Here is a 15,659-nt window from a genome sequence, read left to right on the forward strand (position 1 = left end):
ATCCGCGACAAACATGCGTCTTCTTAGATGCTCCTGCACTTTGTTCACACCCCCCTCCCACCTCGCTACTACCGTGGTCAGGTGTCTTGGTGGATTATATATAGAAAGGCAGCCGAAACCGCACAGAGCAATGAAAAGTCTACAGTTCCATCTTTTCATTCACTTTCTGTTGTATCCTCAAACCCTCCCTTTTAGACAACGGTGTCTTTCCAGAAGTGTTTAGCATTCAATAAATAATTATGCATGACATTGACCGTGTGTCTACCCGGCGTGGGTAAGCCGTTGAGCCCCATTCGGGCTGCAAACCGTGGAATTCCCACTAAGTGCAACTCATACGCTCCCCAGGGCCGATCCTGGCGACGGGCAAAACGTGCCCCGCACGTGGGCGGCCAAACTCAAAGGCGGCGTTGAGGAGACGTGCAGCAGCCGGCGACGCTGCGACCGGCGGCTGTCCGCCTTTGAATTTTAAAGTCTGAGCGCGCCGACGACTATAGCAGCGGCGGCGTTTGCAGTGAGCAAAGTTTGACAAAGTGGCGTGTATTGTAGTCGATGCGTTGATGCCTATTAGGGACTCCACATACATAGCGATTTGCTCGCGCGAGCAGGCGCAAAAGCCTTTGATGGTCGCCGGCTCATCGCACGCTCTGTCTGAATGGTTCCATTGCTTACCATGTGTTTACGGCACGCTCTCTAAATGTGTGTAGTCCCTTAGTCAACGTTCAACTTGCATATTTCATATTTGCCTCGCGAAGGCGATAGATTTCATGTTATACGCGTATGTTCCTCAACGGGATTGCGAGTCAAGAGAAGCGGCAAAAGACAGCGGAGCTGCGGCGATCTCTGAATTGACTGTCACTGTGTGCAGAGCATGCCTGTCGCTTAGAATGATTAAATAAACCGGCTTTCTAATCTAGGCTGGTTTGATTTGAAATTAATCGTTTGAAATTAAATTTTATTTATACATCCCGACTCTAACCCTAACACCGTCATAATCCTGTTTGAAGTAGTACATGTAATAGTAATATCCGTCATATCATAATAGAAAATAGGTACGTAGGGCGGCGAAACCACATTCGCACAAAGGCGGCCGTCTACCCCGGATCGGTCCTGACGCTCCCACTGGTTGCGTCGCGACAAACGTGCGTCTTCTTAGATGCTCCTGCACTTTCTACGCACCCCCCTCCCACCTCGCTACTACCGTGGTTAGGTGTCTTGGTGGATTATATATAGAAAAGCGGCCAAAACCGCACAGAGCAATGAAAAGTCCACGTCAGTCACATGTGCATCTGGACTGTGTAAAGACGACGACACAAGTGACAAGTTGGAGGTGGGCACGTGACCGGGCAGTACATACTGAACGAGAAATCAGCAGACTAGCATGACGGACGGAGCTGAATGGACGTCCTTCTCTCCTCCTGTTCCACTCTCCGTGCCGTGAACCCCCATCCCTCCGTCTGGCAGCAGAAGGCGCGAGGACGATCCGCCGGTTTTCAGTCACGGACAATTGTGTGTTGGTTCGTTCCGTGCATTGTTACAATGTTGCTTTTCTTGCTGATTTATTACATTACCGGTGTTTCAAATGTTAATTTTCTCCCTGTGCTTAAAATTCAATAAAAAACTGGCCTGATTATGCAGCGTATGGTACGCCGCGGGTTGGCTAGTAGTAATTATTATGTAAGTAGAAGATGGTTTGGAATCAGAAAGACTGAAACAAAAAACATGAGAAATATTGCAATTACATACTTAAGTAAATAATAATACAAAATGCAAAGTGACTGACTGGTTCGTGCAGTTCAATACAAGGGGCTAGAACAGACCCTCTCTACTGTTACCCTTATTATTAAAGGCTATTCGGTCTCTGTGTAATCACAGTGAGAGCTGTGTCCGCATACTCACAAAAGCATCAGCACCGTTCCCGGTGGGTGCGTCTCCTATCCTGTTTGTGATTTTCATGGACAAGATATCATGGCACAGCTTGGGAGAAAAGGGTGTCCAGTTCAGTGGGCTTAGAATTGCATTACTGCTTTTTGCAGACGACGTGGTCGTGTTGGATTGATCAGGCTGTGAACTCCAGCACACATTACAACAGTTTGTGACCAAGTGTGAAGTTGCAGGGATGAGGATCAACATCTCAAAATCTGAAGCCCTGGTCCTCATCAGTAGCAAAAATGTGGATGGCCCTCCCCAGGTGGGAGGTCAGTCACTACCTCAGGTGGAGTAGTTTAAGTACCTTGTGTTCATAAGTGAGGGGAAAAGGGATGGTGAGATCGACAGACAGATAAGGGCACCGAGCAGAGGAGTCAACAAAGATGGTTTGGGCATTTGATGCAGATACCTCCTGGACACCTCCCTGTGGAGGTTTTATAGGCAGAGGATACCCCAGGGAAGACCCAGGACTCAATGGGAGGATTAAATCTCCCAAATGGCCTGGGGAGGCCTTAGGATCCCACAGTATGAGTTGGCAAGTGTGGCTGGAGAAAGGGACCCCCCTGCTAAGATTGCTGCCCCTGTCTGGAATAAGCAATGGAAAATGAATGAATAAATTCTGTCACAATGTAATTGGAAATATGTATAATAATCTGGAAAATAAGGAGGAAAACATTAGCTACTAGCATGTTGAACAGGAAATCCAATGCAAAGACATCTAGCTACTAAAATAATCTACTCAAACAGAACATTAGGAAATGTACCTTCGAAAACATCCCACTGACTGAGAGGTGGTAGGGAACGGGAATGTGGTATGACATAAATTCTGTAAGCTCAAATGCTTCTGGCATAAAATAAATGTCTGCCAGGCCTAGCCAAGCTTATTTCCTATGATGAGGTCAAATGATTCATTCTTTTCAGAAAAATAAAATATAGCTAGGTATAATAAACATATTAAAAGTAACATTTCCTTCTCTTTTTCTATATTGTAGGATCCCTGGCAAATCTCCACTTAGCCTTTTTTGGCAAAAATACATGAAGACATTAGCTTTTTTTGCTAAATGAAACAAATCAAATCAAGAAAAAAATTCTCTTCATCTTTTCACCATCTCTAAAAAGATCAAGTAGCCACTTTGTACATTTTAAGCATCTCTGAAACAGAGCAAATTCTGCTTTTAAAGTACAGCCTGTTAGTGTTATTACTATATTTTAGGGCTGTTAGCTTTTTTGTTTTATCCTTATCAAAAACCTCTAACCCCTTACTGTGTGTATGACTGATGAAAATGAAAGTGTGAAAAATTGATAAGGCAAAGTACATTTTGGAAGTTCAATTAGGAAATGAAATATTACATACTGTAGGTTAATTTGAAATTGATCAAGTAAATGGAAACATATAAAAACAAAAAGTTTAATAAGTGAACACTTCAACATGAAGAAGAAATAATCGTGTTATTTAAACAAAAAGGTGTTAATGAAAACGAGCAGCTAGAAGAGGCCTACGCTGAGAATAGCAGTATTGGGAAAAAATCAGTTAAAGACAAATGAAATTCACAACAGCTCACATTAATCCATAAAAGCATAAGAGTATCTGGAAGGAAATATTTATGTACAATAACATGTAGAGGAACACACAGAGTTGGAGTAGTAAGCACATCTGCTTTATAACTACTGAAGACTGCAAGTAAATCCTAGCTTAGCCTCTGTCTGTGTGTTATGTTTTAGCCAGAGTTCTTTCCCCGTGTTACGTGTACTTTCCTTTTTTTACATCTTCCTTGTTTATTTTAAATATGTTACATTTATTTTTGCCATTTTTGTGAATATTGTTCTGTTAATTTATTATTTATTATCTGTATATGAAGTGTTCTCTGATATTACAACATTACAACATTAGAACAATCTGGATGAGAACAGGCTATTCAGCCCAACAAAGCTTGCTAGTTCTATCCACCTCATTCTTCTAAAATAACATCAAGTTGAGTTTTAAAAGTCCCTAAAATCCTACTCTCTTACAACACTATTTGATAGCTTATTCCAAGTATCTATGGTTCTCTGTGTAAAGAAAAACTTCCAAATGTTTGTGTGAAATTTACCCTTAACAAGTTTCCAACTGTGTCCCCGTGTTCTTGATGAACTCATTTTAAAATACAAGTCTCGATCCACTGTACTAATTCCCTTCATAATTTTAAACACTTTAATCATGTCTTCTCTTGATCTCATTTTACTTAAACTTATAAGGCTCAGCTTTTTTTAATCTTTCCTCAGACTTCATCTTCTGTAGTCCTGGAATCAGGCCAGTTGCTCTTCTGTGGACTTTATGTAGCATTGCTATATCTTTTCTGTAGTGTGAGGAAAAAAACTGTACAACCTTGAAACCAAAACTGACATTCATTGTATTCTGTGCCTCCTAAGAGGCGGGCCCACCCATATATTCCTCCTAATAGACCATCCTCATCTTGTAAATTGAGACCTAGAAACTAATCCCTTATCAGCTTATTGTTGATTTTGTTCTTAAATGAATATTCTGTAAATACTGAATTTTCTGGCTTCTGAATTTTGCTCAGTTTTTAGGAGTCCTTTCTTTGAGCATTTGTGCTATCATTTTCTGATTTTTTTAAATAAATCCTTCCTTCCTATTTGTTTGGGATTGTTTTTCAGCTAGAGTTTTTACCTTGTATCTGTCGTGGCGAAAAAAGCTTTACCTGAAATGAAGGCTATTAGGACTCAGGATAGGCAAACAGAGTTTATAGCTTTATTGCAATAAAATGATAACACGGACTCAACCCAATTCGACCAAATCAGATTGAGCCCCGAATAGTTCAGAACTCAAAACTTAAATATAGTAATTTCTTATCACTCCAACCTCGCTCAGATTAGCTCATTTGCTCTTTTTCTCTGACTCCCTTCTGCACCTGTCCGGCCGATACCTCGAGTTCTCATGGGAATCAATATTATCTCTTGACTTCCCCCTGCAGCTAGCCTCCGGTAATTTTACTGTCGGTTGTCCATTTTTAGTTTCTGTTTTGCTTATTTTTTATTGGCCAAGGCCGAGCAGATGTTCTCTTCTTCCATTTTTGGGCCTTCTCCTTCTTTGGTTTTATTTCATATTTGGTGGCTGAAGCCAAGCTTTAATTAAAAAGGAATATGCCATGTACCTTTATTTAATCATTTGCTTGGCATGCCTGACTTGCCTTAATTTCTGCACTAAGGTTAATGCTTATATATTTTTCTATATTTATTTATACTAGTACATGAATATACTTATTTTATTTTTCATGCATTACATCATCTTGACCTTGTTAGTAGCAATGCCTTTTGCTGTTTCTGCTGATTCACTATTCCAGCTGGCTTCTCACGTGCCTACCGGGACCATTTTTCTGCATTTGGTCATTGGTATCGTTCCTCAGCTTCCTAACTTCCGAACAACAGGTGTACATGTTCCCCCTTCTTCTGTTCTCGATAATTTCTGTGCGTCATTCTCTTTCTTTTCTGTCCTTCATTTTTCCCAAATTGGTAATTCTGCTTCAAGCTTAAAAATAATGCAATATGACTAATGTTTTAACTATTTGCTTGACATATTTTATTTGCTTGACCTTCTGTTTTATGCTAAATCTAATGCTTCAGAAGCTGTTAATTACTTTTATGGCTATTTATGCTAATATGCTATTTATGCTAATATATTAATTTTTCTCTTCCATATTTCCTCCCTAGTAAGATATTTATTGATATTAATGATATACTAGTAACAGTCAGACCTCTAGCTCTGGAAAAAAGGAGGTACATGTGCCTTTCATGAAAGACATCACCTGATTTTACCCTGCCAAGTTTGCTGCAATGTCATTCACTACCATCTGATGTCCCCATAGCCCTTTTTCTGAGAGGCATGCCATGTGCTTGTGGGGTCACTGTTCTGTTGTAAACTATTGAAAAAATATAGATTAAGAGATTTTCCTTAGATTGTTTCTGAACTGTTTGTCTAGAGCCTCACTTGGGCCTGCATAGGCCAAAGCCTCCACGTTGAATGGGGTAAGACCTATACTGGGTCATATCAATGAGGATTCTGGCCCTTTATTGTGGGTTTTCCTGAGAACTTCACTTCTTTCACTATTTTGTTGTACTAGAAGCATGTACTTTTTATGTTTGCTTGGGTTATCTCTTTCATTCCAAAGCTGTTGAATCTACGTATCAGTGGCACTTCTGCATTATGGGCAGGTGGGATACTGAACACCACATCCTAGCAGATGGTGCTGTGGTGCAAAAATGAAATAAGTATGTTTTATTATTGGCAGTATCTGCCCAATGACAGCTATTGCTTTTCAAATTTCATTATTTGTCTATTTATCTATCTATTCACTAAATTCATTTCTTAAGGTTGTTGAAATAATGTTACATCATCCCACAATGCCATTTTTGCTTGCAGATTTGTGTAGCAGTTGCTATGTAATGACATACAAGATTGTGTGATGCTGCGGTCAACTTTCTGAATTTCAAGACTTTCTGAGTTTGTGGTTTCTCAAAGGAATATAAAATCATGTGTGTGTTCAAAGTTCTACAAGGCAGTCATTCAGTTTGTGAGTTTTGAGTTTGGATGACGTTTTCACTTTGGCACTTGGTGTTATTGACTTTCCTTGCTTTCATTTTTGACTCCCGTTTGTCATTCCTGCTTCTTTTACCCTTGTGGTGTACCATTTTCCAGTGGCACAACAGTAGTAAACATGTTTCAATAATTTAGTGTCTTTTTAAAATGTTTAAAGAAATTTCAACTTACAGGAGCCATAATCCAATTTTTCCAATTTTCTCAATGCAGTTTTTGACTAAGATGTTTGTGGATGATATTATGATCTGTAATGAGAGTAGATAGCAGGTTGAGGAAACCCTGGAGAGGTGGAGATATGCTCTGGAGAGGAGAGGAATGAATGTTAGAAGGAACAAGACAGAATACGTGTGTAAATGAGAGGGAGGTCAGTGGAATAGCGAGGATGCAGGGAGTAGAGTTGGCGAAGGTGGATGAATTTAAATACTTGGGATCAACAGTACAGAGTAATGGGTATTGTGGAAGAGAAGTGAAAAAAAGAGTGCAGGCAGGGTGGAATGGGTGGAGAAGAGTGTCAGGAGTAATCTGTGACAGATGGTTATTAGCAAGTGTGAAAGGGAAAGTCTACTGGACGGTAGTGAGACCAGCTATGCTATATGGGTTGGAGATGGTGGCACTGACCAGAAAGCAGGAGACAGAGCTGGAGGTAGCAGAGTTAAATAGGCTAAGATTTGCATTGGGTGTAATGAGGATGGACAGGATTAGGAATGAGTTCATAAGAGTGTCAGCTCAGGTAGGATGGTTTGGAGAGAAAGACAGAGAGGTGAGTTTGCATTAGTTTAGACATGTGCAGAGGAGAGATGCTGGGTATATTGGGAAAAGGATGCTAAGGATAGAGCTGCTAGGGAAGAGGAAGGCCCAAGAGGAGGTTTATGGATGGGGTGAGAGAGGACATGAAGGTGATGGGTAACAGACCAAGATGCAGAGTACAGGAAGATTTGGAAAAAGATGATTCGCTGTGGCAACCCCTAACAGGAGCAGCCGAAAGAAGAAGTTTCTGATGTAGGATTTCTTTTTGGTGTATGTGAAAATGTCTTTGTTCTGGTTCTGCTAGCCTTTTGACCTTGCGCTGTCCTTGACTTATTGTACCTGGGCTCATGTGTGCACACGTGTGACCTGAATTTTTCAGTTTAGCCTTTGGGCTGGAAGGCTAGAACCCTTTTAAGCGACCCATTTATTTTTGATTTTTAGTGAAGCAATTTAAAGGGTGCATGAACTTGCACATCTCATTACTTTGGAGTAATCATCATCATTATCATAAGTCATATCAATTACTTAAGTATGCTATTATTTTGCAATTTGCTGAAAAAAAAATATGAGAATTCTTTTTGTTTTTAATGTTGTGTATTTTATATTGATGATGAGATATTTCTTAATAGTGTCCTTTGGCAGTTATACTGTAGGACAAAATAACATGTTGATAGATGTTAATTCTTTGTCATGTATTTGCCATTTTTCATCTGACATTTTATCATCACTGTTGCTGGTAGTCCAATACATTTGGAAATGCAGTGTTTCTCCCTCACCCCTCACACAAGTTTTACTAGAGACTGTCTCCTTCCTCGGCTGCCGTCCAGTACTGCTGCCACCACTCTGATCATTCATGCCTCCCTCCATGCAGTCCTAATAATCTTTTCTCTACTACCTTATTTAACCCTATGGTGACTGCATATCATCATGCATTATTGCCTGAATTTTAATACACTGAAATAATTGTCTCTAGATTTGCAAAGTACTCAGCAATTTAAAGAAGCATTTGAAAAAGTTTCTTTGAAACCCACCAACAGCAGCAAAAAACAGTTTCTGTGCGGCCTGAATTGCATACATAAGTTTGGACAGTAGATCAGATGTATTCATAGCTTTTCTTGATACATATTCATGTCTTTTGTTATGGCACTCTAACATATGGTCATTTGCACCTACTTTCCGTGTTCAGCTTCTCTAGAAGCTGAAGAAGTCCACTTGTGATCATTTCATTTCATTCACAATTTTAGATAAAATGCTCATGCATATTTAAAGTCCTACATTTGACATTGCAAGTTACCTGTAAAATCACCAAATATTAAAACAAAGGACTGTGCGCACACACCTGATAGTGTTATGAAGAGGATCTGAATGTACCAAACATTATGTAAGAGCACAGTTGTATTTACCAATGACAGTATGCAGTATATGGTGTGGATTTACCAAAACACAGTGTATGCAAGATGCAAAACCATTACTGCATTTGAATGTTTTTAACTTTGAAAGCTCTACATGCAAGTTGTGGATTCAACTCAAAATTCACTAACGTGTTCCTTCCAAATTTCAAAATGTGTATGCAAAATATTATAAACTTCTTAGCAGTTGTTTGGCTGTTGTTAGTATTGACTTTCAAATCACAAAGCTGAATAGTTGGATATCACTAAATAAGCTCTTAAAACTAATTTGATAAAAAAATCTGCCCATTCACTCTCAAGTTACAGTATCCACAATGTTTCTTTATCTCAGACACACAGACACGTGAACATATATCTTTTTAAAATGTTCAAACCATTTTCTAGCAACATCAAAATGTGTTTTTTCTTTGACTTTTTTGTGAAAAACAACACATTTTTAAAATATTGAAAAAATATAAAAATGATTTAATAAGAGTGCTGACAGGACTACAGAGTTTAAAAGCTGAGACTGAAGGCCTTAATGAAATGAAAGCATTTGCTACAAAACTTCCAGGTAGAGTTAATTATAGTAGGTGGACGTACATCCAAAGAAAAAGGCACTACAATGTGTTCACAAGAAAACATGTGACAGATTTTGGGGCCATGTGGTAAAAGATAATTTGTCTGATGAACTAAAGTTGTTACTGTTTTGCTTGAACACAAATCACTGTCTGGTGAACGCAAACAAAGATCACCACCTTACAGTATATGGAACTATTCATACCATGAACAACAGTAGGTGGAAACGCTATACTAGAGGGAGTATTTTCTATAAGGGGTTGTTGGACAACAGCTAGTGTATGGAGAGAAAAAATATCAGAAAAATACTAGTAGTAGTAGTTGCAGATGTTGTTGCATTGCCATTTGTATGGATACAAATAAAACATAAAGATGACTGTTGTCATTTTGCTAAAGACTTTAGACCTGAACAAAACTGACATGCCAAACATGGAACAACTCCAAACATACAACAAGTAATAATGGAGTAACGTCCTGTCAAGATGTTTGTGTTTGGATGGTCCATCTGAAGCCAAAGGAATATCCTGAAATCTCTTAAGAATCTGGGTAATGGCTTGAAAAATGTGGCCCACCAAAACTTGGCATTCATTTTAACAACACTTGAGCAAATCTAAAAATAAATAAATAAAAAAGATAATCTCTCCAAAATTCAGATGTGCAAAGTTCACAAAGGCATATGTATACAAGATTGAAGGCTAAGTGTTAGCGTGTTTGCAGTATTTAAATAGGTACTCGAAGATAGTCATCAATTTCATCTTATTAATTGCTTCTCTTAAACTGTAAAGGGGTGACTTTATTCATTACTACCTTCAAATAGTAATCACATTACCAACTACTTTCCTGTTGCTTTTGGAAAGCACAAGGATGACATCGATTAAGCTGGTCATGGAAGCAGGAGCAGATGACACTCCTGTTTGCATTGGCAGAAACGTTGTGGAAAGGGTCAGCAACTTTAAATTCTTACAGTCACCATCAAAGACAACTTCAGTGGACTTGGTGAAGGAGGCTAACCATTATCTTTGCTTCCTCAGATATCTTGGTCCCTATTCACCAACGTCTATAGAGACACAGTAGAATCCTTCCTTACTGGCTGGATGATATCCAGGTGTAGCACCTGTTCAGCTAAAGGCCACAAAGCACTAAAGATGGTGTTGAACTCAGCTTAGAGCTCCTTTATGTCCAGGACATGTATAACACAAAGTATATTAGAAATGCGATCAACGTTTATAAAAAAAATCCCAGTTATTTTGCAGAGACACTTGCATCTTTCCTACATTTTGGCAAATGGACCATTACCAGTTGCAGGTCTACATTCAGTGAGAGTTTTTATCCACAGTTCATAAGGGTACTTAATGGCTACACATGGTGATAGCTACCTGAGTGTCTGGCATTATATTTGTTGTCTGTTTTAGTATTGTACTATAGATAGCAGTCTGTGTGAGACATACAAATACGAAAGTCATAATGTTATGTAAGGTACAAATGTGTACTTTAACTTTCATAAATAATTTAGAAATGCAGTGTAGCTGCTTCAAAATGTTTGCATAACTTATTTCAGCAATGCTTTGACCAAAGGGGTTTAGAAATGTACATAAAAATAAAAGAATCCATCTATCCATCAATTCATCCATTTTCAGGATCAAATGGGGACATAATATATAAAGAAACAAAGATAAAGCAATCTGAACACTCTGAAATTGCAAGATGTCTAAAGGCCGAGTGATTATATGGTATACGTCTTTCATTTTAAGGGCCCAGGTTGTTTCTCTTTGCTCAAGTAACAACTACAAAGAGCAGATTTCAAGTGCACAAACCATCACCAGGCCCTTTGAATTGGTTTTCATTTACCAGGCTGACTTTACATTTTAAGAATAATTTTTACTACTGGCTTGTTGGATTCACTATGGGTACAAAGATGAAATCCAGCTATGCTTACATTGTTATTGGCAGGGAAGGACAGCCACTTATATTTCTATGTAGGCTTTGTATCTATCTCTGAATGTAATACACTGATGACTGCATCATTGCTACTGCTTTTTGTCCCCAGACATTAGCTGCAGGAATATAATAAAGTTTTCATCATGTTTTATCCCTCTTTCAGATACCCTAATAATGCGCCTGCTTTTTATGTAACTCTTTCCATTATCTCCCTGGAACTGGAAATCTTTGTGTAGTGTAAGCTCACATGGTTATCTCTGGTTATCTCCCTGACAGCTCTTTGTATTTAAAATGAAGAAAAACAAAACTTTTATCTGTGCCAAAGTTCTACAGTCATTACCTCTTTGCAATGATTTTTAAGGCAAAATGATATGTTTTATATGTAGATTTATTAATAAACATCTCAGCTGAGTGAGAAGCAACCATATTGCAAAAGGAAATACAATCCCAGCCAACACAGGGCGCAAGGCAGGAAACAAACCCTGGGCAGGGCGGCAGCCCACTGCAAATAATGTATTAGTATAAAATTAAACTTTATCCTACCGACTGGGGTCTTTGGGAACCCCAGAAGTATACATTTCATCATATATCTCACAAGTGCTTTTCTTTATCATTCCAATTTTGACTTTGTCAAACAGTTTGTTCCTAATAAGGTCACATCATTGTTTTCTATTTCTGCTTTGATTATTGCTTTTTAAAAATACAAATGTCAAAAATGCCCAAAAGCCCCAGTCAAAAGCACCTTTATTCATTCAGTCACTCTTTGTGATTGGTCATAAGTTAGAATATCAGACATTATAAAGGGGTGTAGGGACACTCTGTAAGTCATTTAGAAGGAGACAGACACAACAGCAGCTGGAGATTTCCACAGCTCCTCTGCAGACAACTTGAGATACTGTTGTTCCTAAGGTAAGATAAGTTCCAAGTCCATTCCCTTAGCTGAAGTTTACTGGAAAATAGACTGACATATTTGGGCACTATAAAGTCAAACAAGCCACAAATCCCAGAGGAGATGAAGCCTAACAGTGACAGGGACGTGAACAGTTCACATTTTTGCTTTTATGGGCCAATATTCTAGGAAAAGCAGTACTGGTGCTTTCCTCCATGCACCATGACACCAAGTTTGAAGGTGAAAAGCAAAAACCAGAGATCATACTACACTATAATGCAACCAAAAGTGGCGTGTATAATCTGGATCATCTGGCCAAAATGTTCACATGCAGCAGAAAAATAAACAGATGGCCGATGGCAATATTTATGAACATGGTGGATGTTGCAGTCATCGCTGCCTTCATCGTCTGGGTGGGGGACATCCTAGACTGGAAGTCATCAGAATGTGGCAGACGTCACCAGATCTTCCTGAGGCATGCCTTGGCCATGTCACGCATGAAAAGGAGAGCTGAAACTCCTACATTGCAAGCCCCAATCAAAGCAGTATAGCCCCTTATGGGAGTGAGTAAAACTCCTCCTGCAGATGTGACTGTCCAACGCTTGGGTGAAAAGTCTATTCAGAAAAGGTGTCAGCTTTGCTCCCAGGATACAGACAGGAAGGTTGCAACTGTTTGCTCCTCCTGTCACGTGCTAGCATGCACTGAGCAAAGCATGAAGCAAATTGTGTGCTATGACTGCCTGTAGTGTGTTTAGTTTTAATTTTTGTATTTAATTTGCACTGAAAGACAAAATAAAATTTAGAAGTGTTGAAGAGTTTAGTTTTAAAAGATAAAAGAGAAGAATATGTAAATAAAAATTGTTGACATTTGAATGACTGTGTTTATTTCAATTAATGTATATACAAAATATGCAAATTAATTGTAAATTTGCTAAAATAATAATAATACTAATTATTTTTTTACTTACATAACTAATAATGCTCTTATAAGAAATACGTTTTGCTATTATTATTATTTTGCTATAATGATTGCTTCTTATATTAAATCATCCTTTGGGGTAATGTATGCAAAATATGTCGGTAGGATGAATGTTAAAATGACTTTACTAAGCTATCTTATTTTAACTGCAATCACCAACACATTAAATATTGAAAAAAAGTTTAACTTTTCCATTTACTTAGGTAACATGTGAATTAAAACAAAAAAAGATAGAACATCTCTTAAAATGAGGTAGTTATTTTACAGTAGATCCAATTTTGAGGCCCTTCTAACATAATTACCCTAAGATTTCAATAAGTGTGTATTACATTACTGTTGCTCAGGAAGCACTTCGGATGTTACTTTTTAATAAAAGTTACCTGTTACCAAGTCCATCCAGTCCATCCACTTTGTACTTAATTTGTTTGGATTCAAGGTCTCAGGAACTAAAGCCAATCCTAGAAACGTTGAACACAAAGCACTAGCTACCTCTAGCCAAGGTGCTGATATTACCTAAAATATTTCAATCAGAATCGTTATCAGGTTTACCAACACAGTAACAAATAATATGTAGTGATGTGTTTTGGATTTATTGTACTAAAGGTATTGTTTCTTTATTCTTGTACACCAGGAAATACCATTTTTGTAGTGTTGGCTCTAATATGACCTGCATAGTGTGGTTTGCTTGTACCTAGCTTTTGTGATAGGTTCCAACTTTGTGTAACTCTGGAATTGGGTTATTTGAGTTTGGTAAATGGTTAAGTGGATGGCTCTCAAGCAGCTATAACATCAAAATGGCCACCATACTAAAACCATACTTAAACATACAAAGGTAAAGTCATGAGGCCTTACAAATTGGAACAACAAATTGTGTTTATCATTCAATAACTAATTAACCTTTTTTTTAGTGTGGATGCTTTTCTCATTTTCTTCACCCATCCATCCATAAATACGTTCATTTTTGGGACCTTTTTTGCATACAAATTACAAGACAGCTGAGAACTGGACTCAATCCAGGAAGCTCTGGGTGCAAGTCAGTAATTAATACTGGGCATGATATTGGTCCAGCACAAGGCATTTCCATACCCACTAAAACACTGTGCCAGTCTAGAGTGGTCAATTAACCTAACGTGAATATTTTAGGGATGAAGCACAAAACCAAGAATACCCAGAGAATGCAGATGCAAATATGTGGTGAGCATGCAGACTTTAGACCGATTGTAAGTTGGCAAAGGAACAACATTTTAGGAACAAGAATTAACCATAGTGCTACTCTCACATTTTTATTTCTTTAAACTCCTTTCTTTCCATTTCTCATTTTCATTTTTATTGCTTCATGGTTTCTTCACATTCTCAAGCAAGGTCCAGCAGACAAGATGCATTCCTATGAATTTTTAACTATTTTCTGTCGATAGAAATACTTTTTTTTTTTTTACATTAAATCTAGTTTTTAACCTAAGATGAGGAAACACAAATCTGGTTTTCTGCACCATAGTAAGACAAGACCTACTTAACAGTATAAAGAAATAAATTGGTGTATCATTATTCAAAACTGGAGCAAACCCTTAATGTTCTTTAATAATTTTTTGCATTTGTAATTATATAAAGCCCTAGCACACTACATATCACATGAGTATCCTGTAAGAATATACCATGAAGTCTTCTGTTAACCGAGAAGAATGTTCTGTGAAATAATAAACAATTACACTTTGCCTAGAGGTAGTATTAGAGCCAGGTCCTAGATTATACTCCACGTGCAATGAATATTATTTTAACATTAGTCCTTAGCTTAATTTTTTTGGCCAGTTTTTATAAGTTTGGTTAAGGTACTGTACATTTGTTTTAGTTTCTCTTTTTATGATACATTCTTAGGTTCAGATGCCAGCCTGGACCTTGCCTGTGTGAAGCTTACATATTCTCACCTGATCTGTGTGGTTGTCCCCAAAGATGTGTGTGTTAAGTTAACGGGAGACTCTACATTGGCATCACATGAGTACGTGTGCATGCCCCACATGAGGCTTGATTGTGTCTTGTATCCAGTTCTGTCAAGACAGTTCACCAAGAAACCATGAACTGGATACATCACGGTGGTTTCAATAATAGACGCTCCCATCCCATTACTTCTATAAAGTGCTTAAAACAGCCATCAGCAGATTCAGTCAACCATGGAGGACAGGTCGAAACAAACGAATGAAAAGACCTTTTAGAAGGAGAAAAAATCCTTCAGTGTCATTATAACTTCATGACCATATACAGTACATGCTAATTACATCCCTTTAAGACCTTTGTCATGCCCATGCTTTACTTCATTGATCAAGGAATACAAATTCCTATTATTCGTACAATACTTGTCTTATCTTTAATTTAATCTGAGCATAATATATGTGCTATTATTAGTTTGTCACTTCCTTATATAATTTATACATGTTGAACTATCAGCCAGATCTTAGAGTATGTATTATTTATAGAGAGGCTCCTGTAGAGAGCTTGTGAGCATAAAGCACTAAGTCCATACTGTCATGTGTATCGGTTACTTACTGTATTTTGGACACTTGCACATATTTTCCTTTTGAATTCAATGTTTTTTTTTTAATTCTGGGTTTTTTGTTAAATCATTTC

The sequence above is a fragment of the Polypterus senegalus genome, chromosome 10 (assembly GCF_016835505.1).
Source record: "Polypterus senegalus isolate Bchr_013 chromosome 10, ASM1683550v1, whole genome shotgun sequence".
NCBI lineage: Eukaryota > Metazoa > Chordata > Cladistia > Polypteriformes > Polypteridae > Polypterus > Polypterus senegalus.